At 31.6% G+C, this 25,195-nt stretch overlaps 1 protein-coding gene across 1 annotated transcript in view; it reads left to right on the forward strand.

Annotated features, from left to right (window-relative positions):
* Positions 1–25,195, forward strand: part of LOC145674978 (uncharacterized) — a 61,483-nt gene that overhangs the window by 33,095 nt on the left and 3,193 nt on the right. The gene's annotated exons all lie outside the window — the stretch shown is intronic.

The raw sequence follows: 25,195 nt of genomic DNA on the forward strand, positions 1-25,195 counted from the left end.
CTTTTAAAACTTGATCAGTATCTTCATTATATCTCAGTGGCAATAAGGTTTTTTATTTCTCATTTAGATGTACTAATACCCTTTCCCCAGTGTATTTTGTTTGTATCAATTTCCATGAGGTTATTTCGTATGGTTTTCCTTCTTCCAAATCTCGCAATTTAACAAGCTTTAAAATGTTAATATTGTTTTTCTTGTTTAATTGAGAGGCCATTTCTCATTTATTGTATAAAACTTTTAAAAATTTGTTCATTTCTGTAGTGATCTTATCTCGTTATATATATATATATATATATATAGTTAACTCTATCAACAATATCTTTTATATGTTCGTCTGTTAATTCTCCATTCATTTCTTTAATAACATTAAGCTCATCCTTAAACATAGCAATTTGAGTAACCATATTCTTATAATACTCTTTCTTCGAGGCTATATTAAATCGTGTAGATAAGCCAGTGATAACGGCAGAAGCAGATGCAAATGCTGCTGTAATAATCGAATAAACTGTAACAAGTATAAATATATTTATAAACCCTGTAGAAGCAGAAAGCAGTATCGAAAATGCAATAAGAGTAACATAAATACATTTTAATCTCTTAAATTTCCTCTTATTTTTCGCTAGTAAGTTTTGAAGTGTTAATATTGTATCTTCAATTAATGCAATTAGATTCTCTTGTGGAATGTTATCTGGAATATTCATTTTATTAAATAAATTTTTATGATCATTTTTAAATTATCGGTTTCATTAAATAAACAAAGTGGAACGTTTCGGTCCTATTAAACACAATTAATCTTAGCTTAAACACAAGTGGAACGTTTCGGTCCTATTAAACACAATTCATCTTAGCTTAAACACAAGGGGAACGTTTCGGTTCTTTTCATCATTCATCTTAGCTTAAACACAAGTGGAACGTTTCGCTTCGTTTATACGGTTTGGATCGCAATCTGTTTATCTTTATGGTCTATATATAAGTTTTTATGATATTACCATAAAAACACTTACAAATTAAACATAATTGATTTATACCTTCTCGATTATTTTTTCTTTTTGAACATCATATTCAAGGTTTTTCTTGCCAATCATTACAACATAACAAATCGTTTTATCTGGTACATCGCTTTCAAAATTAACAGTTAATTTCAAATTTCATTACAGTTCTATCATTTACATTTACTGATTTATGCTTGCTTGTGTTAATTACGAACATGGGTCTATTTTCTAAAAACTCTTTAGGATATTAAAACATCTCTGTTTCCAATTGTAACTCTCTTGTATATCGTATACATTTCGTAAGCTTTGCGATATTTATGCTTTTCAAAATCTAAGTTCAAAGATTCTAAAGGAAAAGACTCATTTCTAGAATTACGAAAATGGATATTCTGTACTTTACGATGATCAAAATAGCTTGATTCACTTGAGTTAAATTGTGTGGTTAGATCGAATTCTAAATATTTGCCTGTAACTGATTTTTGTAAACAATGATGTGTTTTAAAGGGAATAGGATTCTTATTTTCTTTTAACATGTTAGTTCTTAGCAAGGTTGCATAATTAGTTTCTTAATTAACAATAGGCATTCTCAACTCCATATTTGTAATCTTAACTTTACCTGGATGTGGTTGATCATTCTCATACGTTCCATCCTGCTTTTTAGTTTTCCAAATAGCAAATGCATTATCATCAGAACCACTTCTTTTAAATGTATATTTCAATCCTCCTTTCCACATAATGTCTTTATAATCAGAACAAAACCCAGGTAAAAGTCTTAGTAAAATACTAATTCTTCATCTGTTCTTCGCCATGTAATTCCTTCCCATCCACATTCATCATAATGATTTGCTTCTGGCTTTGAAATTGTACATGTGTTTACAGCTGTCGAAGTTAAACCAGGATAATCTATAATATACAATATTTGTCCATGTTTACTAACTTGTATTTGAGAAAACAGATGTGGGAAGAAGTTATTAACAAGTCTAATATTTTGCCCAGCAGTATATTCTCCATTAGCATCTCTACCTCTAATTTCGAAAGTTACATAAATGTCAGCATAATAAGGATGAACGAACCCATCCCCAACATCTATATCAAACTGAATAAATCTGTTTGGTTTATTTAAATTTTCGATTGTCTTTTGATTAGGTTTAAAAGATTATAATTCATATGACTCTATTTTATCCATATTTATTATAAAGAAAAATATTGTTATCGTTTTATGAGTTCAACCCATAAAACAAACTTAAATATAACTTCTCCAAATATTCTTATTTCTATTCACCTGACTAATGATTTCTGAAAAACTATATCCATCTGAAAACATTTTAATACTACAATACATAAATGCCCACAGATTACCGCGTTAAAATGTTGTATACGATTGCTACTGTACTCTATATTATGACCAAGATATTTTACGAGTGTCTTTGCTGGATTACCTCCGAATGAATCAAACACATACTTTTTATTTTCTTCTTTCCAATAACAAATCCAATGAGTTCCTATATTTTTAGACGTATCAAAATTAAGAATAGCACACTCATTCTTCTTTGGTTGTTTAGGTAATTCATCACTCATAAATACACCTCTAAAGTTATTTATCCTAAGCTGTTTAACAAGATGAATTAGATCTATGTTACTTAAGGCTTTGATTTCTTTTTCTTTACTGTTTTGGGCTTTAAGTTTTTTGGAAGCTTACCACCTTTTTTCTCTTCCATTGCTAAGTTATGTCTCTTTTGTTCTTCTAATTCTGCTTTATTCTTTTTCATATCTTCCACCGTTTTGACTACAGTAGCAACTCCAGCAGTAGCAGAACCAAGAGCACCTATTAAAGCTAGAATGGTTGGAATAGTATATACAAAACCTCCATAGTGATCTTTATTACAATTTGCCCTTGCTTCTTTGTTTATTTTCTTAACTTGAGGTATAAAAAGAGTTAAATGCATTTTTGTACCTTCTTTCATCTTTTTAGCTTTATCATTTATCTGTTTCTTAGTTAAAATGTGATCAATATTTAATTGTTTTAAGTTCCTCGTTAGGAATTGTAAATGTAAAACTACTTAACTTCATACTTATATTTATTATAAAACTTTTATGGAAAAATCCATAAAAATTAAACACAATACTTATAAACCTAAACCAAATTTTACTTTTTTGTTCATAGCTAAAGCAGTTCCAAGAGCAGGTAGTTTCTCACTTATTAGATTAGCATCTTTAGCAAAATCTCTTTCCCATGCTTCATTTTATAATTCTTTGTCTGCAATATGTCTAGAAGTTATATCTATATTATCTCTGTAGTAAATATCATGTTTTCTACAAGCTTCATCTAGTGCATTAATACCTTTATCTTTTCTTTCTAACCTTTCTTGTAGCTTAGTTCCCGGACCACAGTACGAAAATCCAGGAATATGCATCTCGAATGGAAGTTTATTAATCAAATAATTTAGTAGTCCTTTTCCATACTTCTCGCTGTTCCAAAATTTTGGTGGTAGCGTATTCAATATCTTTATCAAATAACCTATACACTTTGAATCATTAGGAATAAATTGTGTGAGTTTAGAATTAATCATATCCATTATACCTACTTTCTTATTGTAAAAGTTATCGTTTCCAGCTTTTTCTTCTCCATCTGTAACTATCAATCAATTTTCTCACATCATCCATCTATACATATTCTTTAGGTAATTCGTTGTATATTTTTATTCCTTCTCCAGACTTTGGTGTTTTCTTTCTTGGTGGTGTTGGTTCTAGTGTTGGTTTTATATATCTTTCTCAAATAGGTTTGGTAATTTCTTTGTATTTTTCTATTCTACTAGATCTTTGTTTTCTTGTATTTTAGATCATTGTTATGAAATACTACATTAGAATCAATAACTATTTTGTGTATATTTTTCTAGATCATCTTCATTGTAGTTTTTTGGATTATGTTTTGTTAGTAATTCCCATAAACCTTCTGTTCCTGTATAATGTCGATTATTAATAACTAAATCATCACCATGAATTTTAACTTTCGTATCCCCAATCATATGTACGATTTTTCCATCATCATCATATGGTTGAATTCCAAAAGTTTTATCATTTCTAGTTGCACAATATCTCGAAGCAATCTTACCAAAATGAGTAGCTGGTAAAGATTCTATTCCTTCTACTTTATACTTAATTTACTTTTTATGTTTTATTTCTTCTGTTATAGGCGTATAGCTTTCACTTATTGAACTCTCATACACAGGAGGTGTTACTAATAAGCTTGAGTCTACTTTCGCACTTTTATTTACAACTGGAACTAACTCTTGAATTAAATTTTTATTTTCTTCTGCTACTTTTGAAATATTTTGTCCTAAGCCTTCAATTGCATCTATAACAGGTTGATCTTGTTCTTTATATTTTTTATATTTGCTTCGATTAGCTTGTTTAATTTCCTTAAATCTTTTAACAAGTTCTTCTTTTAACTTTATATATTTCTTAGCTTCAGCAGCATCTAACTGACTCATTTATTATATAAAGCAAAAATAAAAAACGTAATCTAACGTAACACAACATACACGTTTAAGGACGTTTATCTATGTTTAACTTACAGTTTAAAAAAGTCTTTAATTTTATTTCTGTATTTGCCATTATTCGTTTTCCTAGTCATATCTATTGTTAAGAAACCATGCTCTTTTTCCCAACACTTATTGCATAAAGATTGTAATTTTACAAACGACATATCTGATCCAACAAATTCATCATATATGTGCTTTAAATTTGTGTTATCCTGTCTAAAGATGCAAAGAAAGTTTAAGTTATCTCTTATGAGCTGTTTTGGCACTTTAGAATATGTTTGTCTGAGATAGAAGCAGCTCAAACCTTTATGACGACGTCGAGTAAAATATTCTCTAACGTGGTTTTGTTGTTCTAAAATGAAAACATCAAATACTACCACAGAATTGTTCTCACAGTTATCTAACGGAATAATCTCTTCGTTGTTTCCTCTTACTACTGATATTGTATCTCTTAATATTACATTCTATATCTCGAAAAAGTTGTATTAACTGTTGGTATTTAGGTTGATGTAGGCTTTTAGAATAGATATAAACATTTGTATATTTAAGCCAATCTGCTGCTAGTAAAAAGTTATCAATCATTAGTGTTGTTTTCTGCATCCACTAGATCCAACTATTAGACATCTTATATCGTCAGGTACCAAAGTTTCATCCATTCGATACTATAAATATTCACTGCGATTTAGCAGAAGGTATGATTTTAAAAGATAACGATACAACACACAACGAGACAGATTTAATAGCAACGTTTAAAACGAATACAGAATTTAGAGAACCAATTATATACGAGCCTAGAGAAAAGATATTTTCCCAATACATCACAACAAATTTAATAATTTCAAAGTTTGAATTCGAGATGAGAATGGTGATTTAATTGATTTTGGTGGAGCTGGTATAACTGTTCTTCTCGCTGTTAAATAGATGTAAATTTTGTATATAATAAATATGGATATCTTTGGTAATGTTAAAAGTAGGATAAATGATGCCATTAGTGATCTAGATAAAGTTTTTACATCAAATAATATAACGTGGGTTGATTTTAAAAAGAAAAGACTTGTTAATGTAGCTGATGCTATTGACCAACAAAATGTAGTAACTTTTCATCAGCTTGAGCCAATAAATAGTCAATTAGAAAGTGATAGAAACAAATTTGAGGATGTATTAAAATCATTACAAGACAGTTACATAAAGACAGATGATCTTAATGCTTTGAAGAAAGAATATATGGAGGAAATCCAAAAGACTAATAATAATGTAGTTCTTTTGTTTAGTGCAAAATTTCCTATATCAGAGTTCAATAAATACAAAGCAGAAATGTCATCGCAGTTAGAGAATGTTGTTAGAAAGAATGATATAGATAAATTTGTTACAAAAGATTTGCAAAAATCAAACAAAGAAGCAAATTGTTCATTATGAAGAAAGAAACTATAAATCTTTTATGTCGATTGAGAAATAAGAATGTTAAAGACCCAATCTTTAGAATATTTAATCTATCGAATGGTTATAAGTTTCTCTATAATGGGAAAATAATGCATATGGAATTAAGTTTGGATAAATACTATCTACATATATTTTTGAACGATACTTTAGTTGAAACTTTTCCTTTAGACGTTAAAAATGGTGATATAATTACGTTTCAAGCAGATAAAAATTCAGCTTTCGAAGAAGGACAATTAGAACTGGTATTATGTACATAGAAAGAGAACTTAAATGATTTTCTATACAATAAATAGGATGTATTGTGTTAAGTGTAAGAAATCAACAGATACAAAGAAAGATACCATTAGGGTAGAGCGAACAAAGAATTGAAGATATATTTAGAAAGGTATTTTTCTGTGGTGTTACTAAATCTCAATTCGTTAAAAAGAAAGATTAACTACAAGAAGGTAGAAATATTAGAGAAGACATTATAGAAGAAATTCACAAACCTTCCAGAAAGAATTACCGTAGGTTAAGTGTTATTGTTAAAGGTATAGATGATTTATGGGAATCAGATCTTGTAGAAATGGATAGCGGAGTATTGAAAGGTGTTTCCAAATTAAATAAAGGCTATAAGTATTTGCTAACGATTATAGATGTGTTTTCGAAATATGCGTTTGCTGTTCCTGTTAAAGATAAGAGCGGTAGGAATGTTACAGAAGCATTTGAATCTATATTAAGAGCGAGAAAACCTAGTAACTTACAAACTGATCAAGGCAAAGAGTTTTACAATAAAGAATTTAAGAATTTGATGGTGGGAAATAAGATTAATCATTACTCAACCTATAATGATAAGAAAGCTTCTGTTGTTGAGAGATTTAATAGAACTCTTAAACAAAACATGTGGAAAAAATTTACAACACAAGGAAATTATAAATGGATAGAGATATTACCAACGCTAATTAGCGAATATAATAATCAGCTGCATAGAACGATTGGTTTAAAGCCTATAGAAGTTAACAAGAAAAATGAGCGAACAATATTGGAGAAAGTGTATAAGAAAGAATATAAGCGTGTAAAACCCAGATATAAATTAGGCGATCATGTTCGTATAAGTAAATCGGTAGGATTATTTGATAAGGGATATACACCTAATTGGTCAACAGAAGTATTTGTTATTAGCGAAGTTATTTTATCTAAGCCACCTACGTATAGAATTAAAGATTTTGGAGAAAAAATGTGCAAGGTAGATTTTACGAACCAGAACTATTAAAGACGAACCATAAAGATGAATACTTGGTGGAAAAGGTGTTAAGAAAGAAAGGTGATAAAGTATACGTTAAATGGCTAGGATTTGATGATTTACATAACAGCTGGATAGATAATATTGTAATGTAAAGTAATATTGTAATGTAAATATAAATGTTGTCTTTTATGGTTATTATTCCATAAAAGGCTTGTATATTATAATAACAAACTAAGTGGACCGAATTCGGACTACTTTGAAAACTCATCTTACACAGTAACGAAAAACTTTATCCTAATTCTAGGAACTTTATTAAAGCAACTTACGAAATAAAACTTCCAGATAGCGATGAAAAATAAGTTAAAAAAATATTTTTTAAACAATAAATATGGGTACTATTGATAGTTCTCTTAGTTTAAACGATATTTGTTACGAACAGATTAAAGACAATTATTGGTATGGTATTTTTGGTGATTTCAAATTGATTATAGGTAAGAGTACAGGATATTTCAATGCTACTAAGTTGTGTCAAAATGGGGGGAAAAAATTTAAACATTGGACAAGGCTAGATAAATCAAAAGATCTTCTACGATATTAAAACGAAATTAGGTGGGCCAGATCTGCACAACCAAAACTAATTTTACATAGTTGAGTCAAAAGGAACAAATAAACAAGATCTATTAGTATCAGGAACATATGTAAGAAAAGAATTAATATTGAGTATCTCGTTTTGGATTTCAAATAAGTTTTATAATCAGTGTTACAATATAATCGAAGATTACTTCACACAAGACATCAATCTGTTCTTTAAACTCATTAAGAAAATCTTCACTCATTTTTTGAGCATATTCGTACGTATAGTAATCCCAATGAATATGTTGTCTTATATGTTCTTTATGTTTTAATACGAATTCTGGTTTTAAATGAGGATAAGACCTTGATCTATACTTTGGTTCACACAATTTGTCCCAGGAAAGTTTATCACCATACTTGTTAATGATGTTTTCGTGTTTAAATAGGTCTTTTCTTTTTGATAATCTAGCCCAATTGATGCATTCTTCATGATTTTCAATAAAAGAAAGTGATAGTTTATGGTTTGATGTAGCTGAACGCCAATGTACCTTGTTTTTAAAAGTATGTAGAAAGTCATTGGATAAGTTCTTTGTTTCTGAAATTTGCTTCCATTCTTCGAAATTTCGACTATTAAGTACATCTATAACTATATTTCTACAAAGCGGATTTTGAAAGTAGTTTACGATATGTTCAGGATTTAATTTTTGAACCATTTCTTTTATAAGTTCAGTTAGTTGTTGTGAATTTATTGCAGTTGTTTTAGCTTGTTCACTTGGTTGTTCTTAGAGATTTATTTCTGTGCTCGTTGATTAAGGTTATTAGTTCTGCTTTCCTAAGCTTTGAATAACCATGTATTGCTTTCTCTCTGCGGTATTGTTTAAGTTGGGGAATGGATTTCCTTTCCATAGTCTCGTTTTGTATATAATTTAAAAAAATAATAAACATTTTTGCTAAATTTCTATATAATAAATATGGAAGCACATTGTGATTTGATACAAAAGAAGCTTAGCCTTATTCATCAAGATCTTAAACTCATAACAGCACTACTAGAAAAACAAATATTATTAAAAGAGCAAGAAATGTTATTAAAAAATGTAATTAAAAGAAAAAGAGAATGCAGCACTAGAAAGATTTACACCAGAATCAAATTGGGATAGTGACAAAGAACTTGAGTCTACAAATGATAGTGAAGAGGTAGATTGTTAAAAAATGAGTTAGTTTCCATTAGATCAATAGTACCTTTGATGGGTTATTACCATGAAAGCCATGTTTTAATACAATATGCTAATAGACATTGAGATTTCCTAGGTCACATGAATATTATCTGTTTATTAGAAAACGAAAATGATTAAAATTACTTTTTATATAATAAAAAAGTGATAGAAGAATAATAATTAATTTAATTAAACATACTGTAATTGAATTAAAAAACTTATGTTAAGGAAAGGGAATAAAAGGATATTCCCGATTAAAAAAAGCAGAACTTATTGACAAACATATTGAACATGAAGATGAACAAAACAGATTAAAATTTAACCAAACATTTCCTTTTCAAGAAGACATTTTTGAAAAACCAAAACCTATGATTAAGTAGAAAGAGAGCTTTAAAACTGTTCCCATTTAAAAAAGAGATTTTTGAAGAACCGAAGCCTAAAAGAGAAAATAGATTAATATAAATGTTGAACTAAAAGATACTTCATTTAAATATAGATTACATACTTTCAAAATAAAAAAAAACACAAGTGGATATAGAGATCCTTCCAATTTCCTACGTTCAATCAGTTAAAAGTATGATAAAAAATGGATTTAAATATTTTAATGCACTTAAGGTAAATATGTCATTCACTTGCAGCTTCAAAAAAGATAAGCAGATTGGAGAACATAATTTTAAAACGTCAAATGAAATTATACTTCAATTTACCGATCTAAATGAATATTATAAAAATTCAACTACAAAAATTAGGGCAGAGATGGAAGAGTTTCAAGGAAAGGGTTCAGGTTGGACTGCATTCTGTCGACTATCTCGAGCTAAGAATTAACAAATACGTAGCAATGAATGGATCATCATATATAGAACTTCCAGAAACAATTAAAAGAAGAAAAGCATGCATTAATATTAAAAACAAAGATGAAAAATGCTTCTTATGGTATGTTCTAAGAGCATTACAACTTGTTAATAGAGATCCACAAAGAGTTCCTAGACAATATGAGCAAGAATAAGACAAATATTTTAAAGATATTCCCTTTCCTGTACAGATTACTGATATAGCAAAATTTGAAAACAGAGCTAATATATCTATCAGTGTCTTTACTATAGATGATAATGAAAAGATCTATCCACTTAGAATACCTAAAGAAAGAAAACAAAATCACTTTCGTCTTTTATATTTAAAGAAGAGAGATAAAACACATTACTGTTTGATTAAAGATTTATGGAAGCTTGTTGGAAGTCAAATAACAAAAGATGGACATGAGAGATTTTTATGTGAGGGATGTGTAGCTAAGCATTTTAAATCAGAAGAATTATTAAAAGAACATGAAGAATACTGTGGTTTAGATTCTGCTGCTAAGATCATTTTACCTAGAGAATGGAATAAGATATTAGAATTTGTAAATGATAAGCGTTCTTTAAGAATACCATTCACAATAATAGCAGACTTATAATCAATACTAAGAAAAATAAGTTCATGTCAACCTGATCCTGAAAGATCCTACTCAAATGCTTATCAACTACATGAACCTAGTAGTTTTACTTACTATGTAAAAAGCACTTTGGAATCCTACAAAAGTGAACCAGTAGAATACATAGGAGATAATGTAGCAGATGAGCTTATAAAAAGGTTAACAGATGAAGCAATCAAAATAGCAAAAATATATGATAGTTATACACCTATGACTCCATTATCTGAGGAAGAAGAAGAGATATATGAATCAGTTACAATATGTCATATTTGTGAAGGAAGTCTTGAACCTCTACCACGTTTATTAGTGAAGAAAATTGAAAGCTTAAAGATTAAAATTGAGTATTCAAAAACGAAACTAAAAGGAGCTATACACTTGGAAGAAGAACATCATTTTAAAATAGAGGATGATAGCATAACAAAGATAAAAGAGCAGAGAAAAGAGATAAAAGAAGTCCTAGTAGAATGTAAGAAAGAATATAAAAAGCTTAAAAATAGTAGAGATGCATGTAAAACAAAAGTACATGATCATGATCATTTAACAGGTAAATTTAGAGGTGCTGCTCATTCTTATTGTAATATAAAATATACAAATCCAATATTTATTCCTCTATATTTCCACAATCTCTCTAGGTATGATGCGCTTTTATTTATAAAAAGTTTAGGAGGTGGGGATGAGAAAGAAAAAAATAGATGTAATAGCTAATACTGAAGAAACCTACATTACATTCTCAAAAACTATTCGGTATAAGGATGCAAAAGGAAAAGATAGATCTATCAAGTTAAGATTCATTGATTCAGATTCAAGTTAAGATTCATTTTTACTAAAAGGTTTAGCCGAGTTAACAAAGAATTTAAAGCTAGAGCAATTTCGAGAAACATCAAAGTTTTTTCCAAAAAGGAATCAGCTTGATTTAGTTTGTACTAAAGGTGATTATCCATATGATCTTGTTGATTCTAAGGAAAAGTTAGAAGAACCTGTTCCATTATCTCCAGACAAATTTTCAAACAGATTAACAGGAGAAAAAATGAGTCCTGAGCGTCATAAGCATTATGTACGAGTTTGTGAAGAGTTTGATTTAAAAGCAATAAAAAAATATACTCATTTTTATAATAAGACAGATGTTCTTCAACTAGCAGATATTATTGAAAATTTCAGAGATACAGCTCTTAAAACATATAAATTAGATCCAGCATGGTATCTTACTGGTCCTGGGTTTTTCTGGGATGCAATGCTAAAGGTGACGAAACAAAAATTAGAATTATTGACTGACTATGACAAATTACTATATATAGAGAAAGGTATAAGAGGTGGAATTTCTCAATGTTCAAAACGATATGCAGTTGCTAATAATAAATACTTAAATAACTTTAATAAGAAGAAAATAAGCTCTTGTGTAATCTACATGGATGCAAATTACGAGTATGGTTGGGCGATGAATCATCACATGCCGTATGGATATTTTCAATGGATATATGTTAATAAGTATAATGAGAAACACTTAGCAAAAACAATACTACAAACAAAAGATGATTCTGAAAATGGTTATATTTTAGAAGTCGACTTAGAATACCCAAAGAAACTCCATAATAAACATTCAGATTTTCCCTTAGCTCCAGAAAACTATATTAATAACAAAAAGCTTCCAAAGTTATTGACAACTCTATATGATAAAGAGCATTATATACTACACTATCAAAATCTTAAATTATATTTGTCACAAGGAATGAAACTTAGAAAAATACATAAGAAAATAACATTTAAACAATCAGCCTGGTTAAAGAAATATATAGATCTAAATACTGATACACGATCACAAGCAAAGAATGAATTTGAGAAGGACTTTTATAAGTTGGCTAATAATGCTGTCTTTGGTAAAACTGTGGAAAATATAAGAAAAAGAATAAATGTAAGATTAGTACATAATTAAAATTTATTAGAGGATTTAGTAGCTAAACCTAGCTTCAAAGATAGAACGATATTCTCTAAGAATTTAGCTGCTATTCATATGTATAAAACTAAAATTATATTTAACAAGCCTATCTATGTAGGAATGGCAGTACTAGATATTTCTAAAATATGTTCGTATGATTTTTACTACAATATTTTGAAAAAGAGATATGGAGACAATGTAAAATTATTAATAACTGGTACTGATTCTGTTATAGCACACATGGAAACAGAAGACTTTTACAAAGATATGAGAGATATGTATGAATATTTAGATACCTCTGATTACACTGTTCGACAAAATCAACTTCAAAAAATTTTTTTGCATGAAAGCAGGTGTTCTTTATAGTTTTCGAGCTGCTGAAAACGAATCTGATCTTAATTTTGGTCCTACACCGTCAGATTTTGAAATAATGTCAGTTATAGTAGATTTTGGTTAAAATTTTAAGGAAATCGTAGAACTGTAGGTTTGAAGCCTCTCTACTCCTTTCCTAACTATCCCAGAATAACAAATGATACCTCGTTGGAAAGGGCATGGAACACACATCTCAACGGTAAGCATTTATTACCCATCGAGCTCAATGTGTAGTAGTAGAAGAAGAAAAATATTGAAAAAACTGGGAAAAACGGGTTTTTTGAAGAAATTTAGAGACGTTTGCAACACTGACAGTCACGGTACGCAAACATAAGCTCAGTAACCCATATCGCATACATTCAGGTGTGTTATATTAAAAACTCAAAGAGATATCTCAAGTACAAGGGGAGTGAAACAGCGTGAAAGTAATTTAAAAAGGAGGGAAAATTTAATATTTGGAGAAATTGAAAAAAGTTTGCAACACTTACACTTACGATACTCACACATAAGCTCAGTAACACACATTCAATACATTCATTATATTAAAAGAGTCATAGAGATTGCTGTTTACTAGGCGAGAAAAAATTGGTTAACTCGAGTAAACACAGAAATATATGTACAATATGAATATTCACATTGTGATACATAAATATATATGTGACCAAAGAACACTACATATGATTCATTTAGTACATTGTTTTGCGTTTGATCTTCTTCGTGTGGGTGTCTTCGGTATCCCTAACCAATCCCCAACAATAGTCCGTAAGCATATTCGGTTTCCATCCAATTTGATAACGTCTTTCCATTGCTGCTATTGTTTGGTGAAACTTTTCGCCATGCTCATCACTTACGTCGCCGAGATTCGGTGAAAAGAAGTTCAGGTGACTGTGTAGAAAGTGAATTTTCAGTGACATGTTGATTCAAGCTTTCCATAATCATACAACAAGTTGTCCAGGAGTGTTTTTGTACTTCTCATCCTTTGTCTGGCCTAAGAAACCGGAACACAAACTTTTGAATGATATTCAACACTGCAACTCAAGAGGGCTAAGCGCTGCATCATAGTTATGGTCCCGGATTAGATCTCTTACCTGGGTGTCGAGAAACACACCAGCCTTCATTTTGTTGGCGCTGAGATTCGGAAATTTAGTTTCAAATACTAAAATCCAGCCCCACTCTTGTCATTCCAACCACAAAAGATTTCATAGGCCAAGTTTTATATGGAGTGGAGGGAGATATATGTCTTCAGATTTAACTAGAGACTGGTTGCAACATCCTTAACAGCTACTTGCATTGTACTGAGTCGTGATCATTCCTTCCTCTGGTAGTGACTATCTCGGGCTCGAGAGTCCCATTCGCATAAGTAACAGCAATGTTTTGTGTATCCATTCTGTAGTCCTGTAAGTATGCTATAACTTTGAAATCGGCAACAATGTGCTACTTAAGAACATTGGGTGATATCAATAAAACGGAGAAGTTACTCATTACGCCCAATTTTGAAGTAGTTACTCGCATTGGTATCAATAAAAAGAGAACTGAGCACTAGTCGTCTCGGCTGACCTCGGAGAAGCCCCGCCCTTTTGAAGTAACCACACCTCTGTTCTCGAGCCGAGTAACTACTACGCGTTTGATATCAATAAAAATCAAAGACTCCACTGTGATGCTAGTAACTTCTCCAAATTTGTGGAGCAAGCTAAATAGGTGACTCCGTGCGAAATATGGCAGAGTATATGATTGTTTTACTACGTAGAAAAACTTATAAACTGCATAGAAATGTTGGAAATGGAGATTACAAAAAGCATTATAAGTTTATGAAAGAAAATGTAGTGATTAGCACAACATTTTTTAAGGAGAATCAACCGAAATTCGGGGTGGTGGACTACGTAATGATGAAAAGATGCGGGTTTTCTTCAAGGGCGCCGATCCTGTGGGGGCCAGGGGACCCGGGCCCCCCAAAGCTCATGTGGGCCCCCTATTGTATTTATGAATATACAATATTTGGCATAATTAGAGTGCAATTTGTCTTAAAATCCTGATATATATACCTTCTGCATCTGAATGCCCTCCAATTTACAGAGAAATCGGTGCCCTTGGTTTTCTTGCGTTACGTGAGTGATCCGGGATTCAAGGTCGGAATGTCAGGGGATTCTGGTGTGGCTATGACTACCTGAAAATGGATTGTTTCCGGAAGTGTGCGTGATATACAAACAGCAAAGGCAGAGTGGCAAGAACAATATATATTTCCGGGTGCTATCGGAGCACTTGACTATACACAAGTGGCATTAAAGAAACCTAGTATTTTGGAGAGTAATACGTTAATAGGAAGAACTATTTCGTGGCTAAGCGGTTAGCGTACATGCCTTTGGCATAGGAGACCCGCGTTCGATTCCCGGCAGGAGCTCATGTGGTTTGGATTCCACGTTAATCAGTGGGTTCTGTCTCATATAGGCACGCGACTGAAAAGGACGTTAAACTAATAATCAACTCAACTCAACGTTGATAGAAAGGGTGTATACATGAGAATGTATTTTGTTTATGTCAAGGCGAAAGGGGACACGTATGGTGCGGAAAACGCAATCAGATGGACGTGATTTATGATGTGGGTGGCTGGACTTTATTGAAAAGAAAACAAAGGAGCGAAGTGTCTGATTTCGTTCTTAAAGCCAAACAATCTACAAAGACCTTGGACAACACGTGATATGCGCTTGTCGTATTAATCTTGATATTGCTGGATTCCAATCAACATCCGTCAGCTCAAATAGGTTCATTCCCATGGTTTCAATATTACTTTCTTCTTTCCCGTTTTTCTTCTTCTTTTTTATTTTTGTTTTATTCTCGCTCGAATATTAAAGATTCTCGTTTGGATTTGTGTCTCAGTCGTAGATGTATTTGATATTTCGTTGCATTTCACTGTAATTGCCTTCAAAGCTTCGTCCTTCTTTCGTTTGCTTTCTGGTAACTGTTACTTTGAAAGTACCGCTGGAAATTCTTTTATAATATCCACAAATGCACTTTAATTGAAATTATCGTTGCTACTTGTCCCTTCCATGGCGTTTAGGATACTGCGTCATAGGTTAATCACAACGAAATGACTGCGCGATGAATGGGAGAAATTAGTAATCACTTCTTTTATTGATACGACTCAGTGCTACGTGCAGAGGAAGCGCGAGTAAACGTTCATAAATCTGGAGCAGACTAGACCTGAGTAGTGGCTTGTTTTATTGATACGAAATTGAGGGAGGAGATTACTCCAGGTGTAGTTACTCCGATTCTCGAGCAGGACTTCTCAGGAGTAGTTACTTATTTTTATTGATATCACCCATTGTACTGAACATTTTCTAATATAAGTTTCATTATGTCATACGTTTCTTTCACCTGTGTGTTATAAGCAATTGGTACAGTTGGGAGGATATTGCCATTATGTATTAAAACTGCCTTAAGACTGCTCTTTGAGAGGTCTATAAAAAGTCTCCACTCCCGTGCCACATGTGTCGTACCAAGAGCAGGAAACAAACCATTGACATCAGAACAAAAACAGTGTATCTTCGTGTCAAAAAAAAAAAAACTGAATGGTGCATGTCGTTTCCTGTATGAACAAACGGTGGCACTTATGTCAAGTAAATTCCGTTGTTTAATTCTGGATCTAAGAATTTCAGCCTGCCACTAGGTTAGTTTCGAATCTTGAACAAGGTCATTTAAATAACTTTGTGTTACAAAATGTGGGTTGTTTCTCTCTTCAAATTCAAAATCTGACTCTGAGCTCTCCGATTCTGAAGAAGCTACGTTTTTTCCTCTTCCAGAGACCATGTTGCTGGAGGTACAGGAATTGGAACATTACCACCGGTTTGACAGGTCTTATTGCAATCGAAATATTGTCAGGATTTTTTTTGTCCTTCCCTTTCATGCCTTGAATGTATACAGCACAGAAGTAGCAGTCACTTACGTGGTTGGCGGCTCACGCCATATCTTCGGAACACCAAATGACATTTTACCTTGACGTTTGTTATTCAACCACGACCAAAATGCCAAGCACACTTATTACACATTGTACTAATTACCCATTGCCTATCTTCATCAATTTTGCTGTCGAAGTACATAGTTCGTAAGCCTTCTTCGCCAAAAGTATTAATTTTCCCTCTTAGCCTTAAGTATGTATTCTCCACAGGCATAACAAAAATTATCTGAGTGCGTAACACAATCTCGAGGTATTGTGACAGTCACAAAAACACTTACACGATAGGAAGACGTGTACAAACTCCCTGCCCCACGCTCAAACCTTCAGATAACTGAGCAACAGTAGAGTGGTGACTGGGAGGGAGGAAAAATACAATGTTGCCAGGCTTCAATAGGCCACTTTTTTCTCACAAATTGGAATATTGGATGTAATTCAAGAAATTCTGACCGTGTTTCTTTTTGCCATAAAAAAAGTTGAAATTTTTCAAAACAATCGTTGACAATTTACATACATGGTCAGAATTTCTAAACTTCTGTTCAGGTAACATCTGTGAGTATTTTACCTGAATGTATTAGGTGTTCGTTACTGAGCTTATGTGTGAGTATCGTAAGTGTAAGTGTTGCAAACTTTTCGATTTCTCCAAATATTAAATTTTCCCTCCTTTTAAAATTACTTTCAGACTGTTTTACTCCCCTTGTGTTTGAGATATATCTTTGAGTTTTTAATATAACACACCTGAATGTATGGGATGTGGGTTACTGAGCTTATGTTTGCGTACCGTGGGTGTCAGTGTTGCAAACGTCTCTAAATTTCTTCAAAAAACCCGTTTTTCCCAGTTTTTTAAATATTTTTCTTCTTCTTCTTCTTCTTCTACACATTGAGCGCGATGGGTAATAAATGCTTACCATTGGGATGTGTGTTCCATGCCCTTTCCAACGAGGTATCATTTGTTATTCTGGGATAGTTAGGAAAGGAGTAGAGAGGCTTCATACCTACAGTTCTGTGATTTCCTTAAAATTTTAACCAAAATCTACTATAATTGACATTATTTCAAAATTTGACGGTGCAGAGCCAAAATTAAGATCAGATTCGTTTCCAGCAGCTCGAAAACTATAAGGAACACTTTGTTTCATGAAAGAAAATCTTTCACTGTCGACCAGTGTTATAAAGGAAAAATGAATATTGTGGATGGATCCGATAAATAATCATTTTCAGTATCATTTTATTGTTCATTGTTTTAAAGTTAATCTGATTCGAAATCTTAATATAATAAAGTCAAGTTGTGTTTAATCAAGAATCAGAGAAAAAGTAAACATTATCATGCAGTAAGAAATTACGCATGATGTTATTGTTTATATGTCGTCTAGACATAATGTGTACATTATGATGAAAAGACAGAAATTAAGAAAAGAGCTTGTAAGCTCTATGATGATGTAAAATATTTGTGTATTCAGCTTTGTTCACAGAATACATAATTTCGGATATGACATAATATGCAGACTAGCAGAAATAAGCTGTCTGAGAATTTTGGACATGGCACAACAATGGAGAAACGAAAGTTTCTAACAGCTATGACATTTTGACGTCATTCCAAAGTTAAGGGGACACATTCCATCGTCTGGAAGATGGAATAAAAAGCTATTCTTTGTTGCATTGAGAGGGAAGTTTGGATAGAGCGATTCAAGCGTGAACATCCTAAGAAGAAGGCGAACGAGGTGCGTAAAACCTCGGTCTCAGGTTCGAGACCAGACGACCTCCAGTTTTTGCTTGAGAGCTGGACACCAGACATCGAGTATCCAGTTCCAATTCATCACCCATGGTTCAGACAACAGGCGTATCCAGGTATGTCATCGGCTGTGTTGTGGCCTATGTTTAAATTCTCAGAAGTTTGTAGGTACTGAGTCTGAGAGTGTCATGTCATATCCAAACGCTAAACATCACACATCACACTTATTAAATCAGAATATAGTTGTTATTTAAAGTTATTTGATGTCAGTCATTTACTATAACCTCTCGCTAAATTATGGTTTATTCCTGTCCATTCCGGATAGTGGACAGAAGCGACCTAACTGCATCACATTAAGAAACTTTCATCAACAAATCTTAGACCCGATGCAGGGAGGTTGAAATGGTAAAGGCGACCCTAAGTTCGATCCTTGGAAGTAGATTACCCACCATTGAAATGGTGGAGGCAGCCCTAGGCACCGATTTCCGGGAGGTTTAGTATTTAAAAAAATTTTAGTAACCCACCATTGAAATGGTGATGGTAGCCCTTGGTTCGATTGCAGTATTTGGCCCCAGAAGCTTGGTTATTATGGTTTGATGACTGTATAGTAAGAGCGACTGTTGTTGCGATAGTAAATACTAGTATACTCACTAGGCTATAAGCATGGCTAGAGGCCATAAGGATAAATTAACCCACACCGCCCGCCCTTACTGGGTGATAGAATTAGGCTTACTACTATTAGAAATGTTATCACTAACGCAGCAGTGCTGTCACCATTGTGGTTCATCCAGCGAAATGCTTGGATGTTATGATAAATATTCACCGCACTTAGATATGTAAATAGTAGAGAACAAAGTCATCAAATGTATATAAGGTTTAGTAGTAATAAGTTTTAGTAGTAATAAGTTTAAATATTCATAGAATGGGATAGGTAAATGCATATATTAATATAGTTATAGTTTAAGTAATTAAGTAGTATATTAGAAATAGGTATTATTATTTATTATTATGGGAATTTTCGGTTACTATTATTAGATTTAAATATAGGTGGAAATACAGTAAGATTTAAGTTAGACATAGGTTAATGTTAGTATTAGTATTGGTATTAGGTTATTATTATAGAATTAAGTAGGCTAGAATAAAAAAAATAGGATTAAGTGATATAGTTAAACATAGTAGATAAATAAAGCTAAAGATTTAAATAATGAGATAAATTAATTAATAAATGAAGATAAAGATTTAAATGATAAAGAGATTAGGTAAACATAAAGAGTACGAAGAAGTGATTATTTTAATTATAAATAGAGAAGAAAAAAGAAATATGATTTATGACGTTAAAGAAGAACTATAAGATTATTAAGCTATCAATAAAAAGAAATATAGGAGATAAGAATATCTAGAATGTAAGAGGCAAAGAGTAGACATAAAAAAAGTGGATGAGGGTAATTTGTGAATAATGACTATAGTTGTATAAGATTAAAAGTAATAAAGTAATTGGGATAAAACGGAAAAGAATTAGGAAAATTTTCTTAGAGGAAAATACTAGGTAGACGGGAAGTCACATTCTCGTCGAGTTAAAAGTGGGTCTTGCTAAAACTTCGATGAGAATATTTTATGTAGAGATTCACATAAGACTTCGATGGTAAAGTAAGAAGAGACACAGAGGATGCCTCGTTTACCATTTGTAAAGCTGTAACAAATTTTTTTGGGTGAGTCCAGTTTATCTAGAATAATCCGAAGAGTACTAAATTCATAGTTAAAAATTTAGTTTTTAATTGAAAAAATATATAAATAAGTACGTAGTATGAGGAAATGTATGAAGTATCATGAATAGTAATGTAAAGTAATTTTTAGAAAAATAATAGAAGAGAGGCTGGCAAATCTAGTAGTAACTAGGTTTGGTTCAGGACTAGATGTAATAGTAAAATAAACGAGTCATTTATACTTATTGTCATTAGATTGAGAGGAAAGTGAGAAGAAAGGTAAGATCTGGAGAGAGTGAGAAATAGTGAAATAGATGAATAGATAAATAAAGTATGATAGCATAAAGATAGAAAATATAGTGACAATTTAGAAATAATTATGGATTTGACGTAAAACATACCTGAGTTAGACAGGTAACATATATATAAAGAAATATGAATATAGAGAAGATTATAGAAAAAGAATATGAGATATATTATAGAAATAGATGAAGTATATAAATATAAATAGAAAGCGCTAAGAAGTGATAAAAAAGAAGAAATATATTATATAGTATATAGTACGTAAGAAGAAATAAGTTTAGGGAATAAAAAGATACTGTTAGGACTGATCGAATGTTGCCCTAAACAAAGATATAGAAATAATTGGAGACGATAAATAAATATCTTCGTTAATAGACGAGATTTAAGAGATCGTTTCACAGATTAGGCCAATGGCATTTAATTTAATTTAATATAATAGAGTTTGCGTACGTAAGTTAAGTACTTCAAGGGATAGTTATAGAATTATGACGTAAAAATAAATGGATATAGACTACGGTGAAAGTAATTTGTTTTGATTAGCTGCCAACAATAAAAGTTAAGCCAATACACTGATAGGGAATAAGAATACCGAATTTTTAGGATTAATTAAAATTTAATTATCTGCAGGTCAGGTAATGTAAAGTTTATACCGAATATTGACGAACGAGTATAGTTGAGAGATATTTTGACAATAATTTTATTATACATAATATAATTTTACCGATTTTGAAAAAAAGAAATATAAATAAATAAAGACTAGTAATATAATGCAATTTTAATAGATAAGTTTTTTTAATAATAAGGTAACTAGAAACAAATCATGTTTATAGATGGACGGCGAGGTGGACCGCCGTTTATCATCCAAAGTCCGATTCCGAAGCCGAAGGAAATTTCGGTTTCCATCGATCAAAACCCCGAATCTGTAAACAGGTTTTGGTGTTAGTTATCGTTAGTTAGGGTAATTAAATAAATTGTGAATTAAATAAATAAAGTAATTTAAATAACATAACGTCATCCCCATGCAAATTAGGCACGACGTGAGGAGGTTGCTCCCTTAACGAAAAAGGAATGCACAAGAGAAACTTCTTTCCACTTGCCATTCTTTGTGTCCTAAAAAAGTTTTCCATCTTTCACTACATACCAACGTGCTTGCCTCTCAGCTTTCTCATCAGCTACTTCCGGATTTTCAATCGCATTCATAATGGGTCCAAAGAAAGAATCCTTTCTTTGCAGTTCGGCTACATCTACGTTATCATCAAAGGTGATGTTTACTTCCAGATCTTCGGTATTTACTGGTAATGCATCCAAATCAATATCTTCTGTCGTAGGTTGAATATCAGTATTCCTCGAAAGCACATCGTTTGGGTTCTTCTCACCCGGACAATGAACAGGTGTATACTGATATTGCGCCATCTCTAAACTATATCTCAATAACTTTGGTGCTAATTTTGGTGGTGTTTGCAAGTATTTAATGCATCTACAATCCGTATACAGTTCGAACTCTGTTGTACAGATAATAATTGCATGCTTTAAACGCAGTCACAACTGCTAAAATTTCCAACTCCACTATGTGTCTTCTAGCTTCTTGAGGTCTCAATACCCTACTGTAATATGCGATTGGTGTCCATTCTTCGTTTACTTGTTTCTGCATGAGAACTGCTCCTATAGATTTTGTCGACGCATCGGTATATACTATTGTGTCCAGATTTTTACGGAACGGAGCTAGCAACGGTGCATTCAACAATGCATCTTTTAATCTCTCAAAGCTTTTCTGATGTTCCTCAGTCCATACGAACTTATGATTTTTCTCAGCAATGGTTGAAAAATTGCTGAGATTTCTGCATAATCTTTGCAGAATTTTCGTACGTAATTTGTTACACCCAGGAACGATTTGAGTTCTTTTGCTGATTTTGGTGGTTTACACGCTTTTATGGCTTGTATCACTTTTGGACTAATCTCGTATCCGGCCTCACTTACAATGTGACCTAACGCTAAAACTTTTTCTTCCATAAAGTAGCATTTTTCAACTGACAGTTTCAAACCATATTTCCGCAGTCTTTGAAAGATAGAATGCAGAACTGACACCATTTTTTCTTGATTATTAACGTAAACGAACACATCGTCCATGTAATATAACACCGCTACCGGATTAACGTTAGCTAATGTCATAGCCATGATCTTAGTTTATACAGCAGGCGATTGGATGTAACCCATTGAGAGTTTACAATATTGATACGCACCGACGCCAGGAATGTTGAACGCCGTGTACTTTCTAGAATCCTTTGAAATAGACACAGTGTGATAGGCACTTTTAATGTCTAAAGCACTGTGTCTATCTTTATTATATTAAGATTTCGAATCAGATTAACTTTAAAACAATGAACAATAAAATGATACTGAAAATGATTAATTATCGGATCCATCCACATGCCCTCTCTTCAAAACTAAGGTAGCATCGATACCGACTAGATCTCCGTGGAGATCGGATTTTATTTACCTATTTTAAAAACAATAATTATCTTATTAACATAGTATATCTTTTTCAAACAAATGCTATTAATCATTTTAAAAATATAAATAATACTTTTTTAAAACTATTTATCTTATTCATTCTTAAAACAAAATATTCTTTATTTAATCACAATAGTACTATTTAATTCATTTTTTCCACTGTAACACCACGAGTATTAAATCTTTTTCCAAAACAAGCGGGAATACCTGCTCTCGGCATCTCTCTTATCCATACCTTTTGACCGATGTCAAAGTTAGGTTGAGAAAACTTCTTCTCAATCTGCTTCTTCTGTGACTTAAAACGCTTTTGCAAATTTTGGTATGCCACCTTCCTTGCTTCTTTGATAACTCTGATTCGTTCATCATTCTCCACATTATGATTATGATTACACATTAGTATTAGTTTTGATTAGTATTAGGATTGAAATTAGTTAATAAAAAGGTATTAGGAAAATTTAAAGATGGATTGAAAGGTGTAATAGAGAAGTTTGTAGGTCTAAAATCAAAAATGTATGCTATTAAAAAGAAAAGGGTAGATCAGGATGAACCGAAAAGCAAAGGGTATAAAGAAAAGCGTAGTTATAAAAAATATATCATTTGTGGATTATGAGAACTGTGTTTTAGAAAAGAAAGAGATATATAAAATACAAAATCATATTCGTAGTAAACGCATAATGTATAGTCAGTAGAAGAAAACAAGTTAGCTTTAAGTGCTTATGACGATAAGAGATATATATTGAATGATGGTATACATACTCTAGCTTGGGGTCATTATAAGATAGAATTAAGGAAGATGTGATTCCCAAGTTAAAAGAGTTATATGATCAATGTACTAAGAGTAGACGAGAAAGAGAAACAACGAATAGAAGATCTAAAATAGATATAAGTAGTTTTTGATGTAAGAGTTTTATGATTTTAAATGTCATAAAACAGTAGTTTATTTATCTTTACTCCGAATTTGAATAAGGCATCATCCTTACCCTCCATTTCAAAACTGCATTTATATAGTCACTCCACTTGTTATTATTAATGTGATTGATAAAGATATGATGGTTCTTAAAACTGAAATAGTAGTCTAAATTCTTATAGGGCAAAGCATTATTCCACATCACATTTTATGAAGATGATATTTTGCTCTTTCATCAAGTTTAACTTTTCCATTCTTATAGTCGATGTAAAATCCTAAAAACATTAGTTTGATATAATTCAGTTCGCTTTGTAAGTCTATAAATTCTTTTTCAGATAATTGTTCAGGATTTACAACATTATAAGCAAACGCATCCATTTTTTCTGTTTCATCATTTTGCTTGCTCATTTTATTCCGGCATGCTTTACACTCATCATGTCTTGTATTTCCATTTCGAGCAAATCTTGGTATTGCTTTAATTCTCCACAAATTACACAATTTTTCATTATTTATTAAATATAAAATATCCAAAATAGTTATATCATTTTTTTTGTTATAACTAGATAGATTTTACGATTCGATTTGCATGTGATAAAACCCTATGCGCAGAGACACTTCCCAATCTACTTTGGAGTTGCAATTATGTAAATATTTTGTGCTATTTTTCTGTTCTAGTCAAAAATATGGAGGTAGGGGGTGCGTTAGGACTCGTATCAATGACACTATTTTTACGTAATAAAAGTGGTAGCAAATTATATTCTTTGTAGCTGTATATAATAACTAGTATATGTATCTGGTAAAAATGTTTATATATTAATTTTCCTCTCAGTTCCTTGTAACAACTATATTAATAAATTAGTAAAGTGAATTTATTTTTCTATGTCCATATGCCCATAATTATCTAATAATTTCCATGCATTAGTAATAACTATTTTCTTTGTTGTCGCTGGTTATGGATAAACTTACTGTTTACATGTGCTTGAGAATAACAAACCTCTGCATTCGTTGCATACACCAGAAAAATATATTTTAAACATACATGTATACCAATTTTGCTGTTGTTTATCTTCTCCTATTTGTAAACCGATTTCCAAACAAAATATATTCATAAATTTTTAACAAAGTAAAGTGGTAATTTATTGTTGTACACCAATGCCAATTTTCGGAGTAAATCACTTTCAAAAATGCTGATGGAACTCGTTCCCGTTTTTTTCTACGTTCCTAATTACCATCAATCGATGTATTTTGTCTTATCAGAAATAATATTTTCGTAAATGTACACCAAAAATAGAAATCACTGAGCAAAGCAACGTTTATTTATAAAATATTAAATGAGT

The sequence above is a fragment of the Thermobia domestica genome, chromosome 18, assembly GCF_964235325.1.
Source record: "Thermobia domestica chromosome 18, izTheDome1.hap1.1, whole genome shotgun sequence".
Classification (NCBI taxonomy): Eukaryota; Metazoa; Arthropoda; class Insecta; order Zygentoma; family Lepismatidae; genus Thermobia; species Thermobia domestica.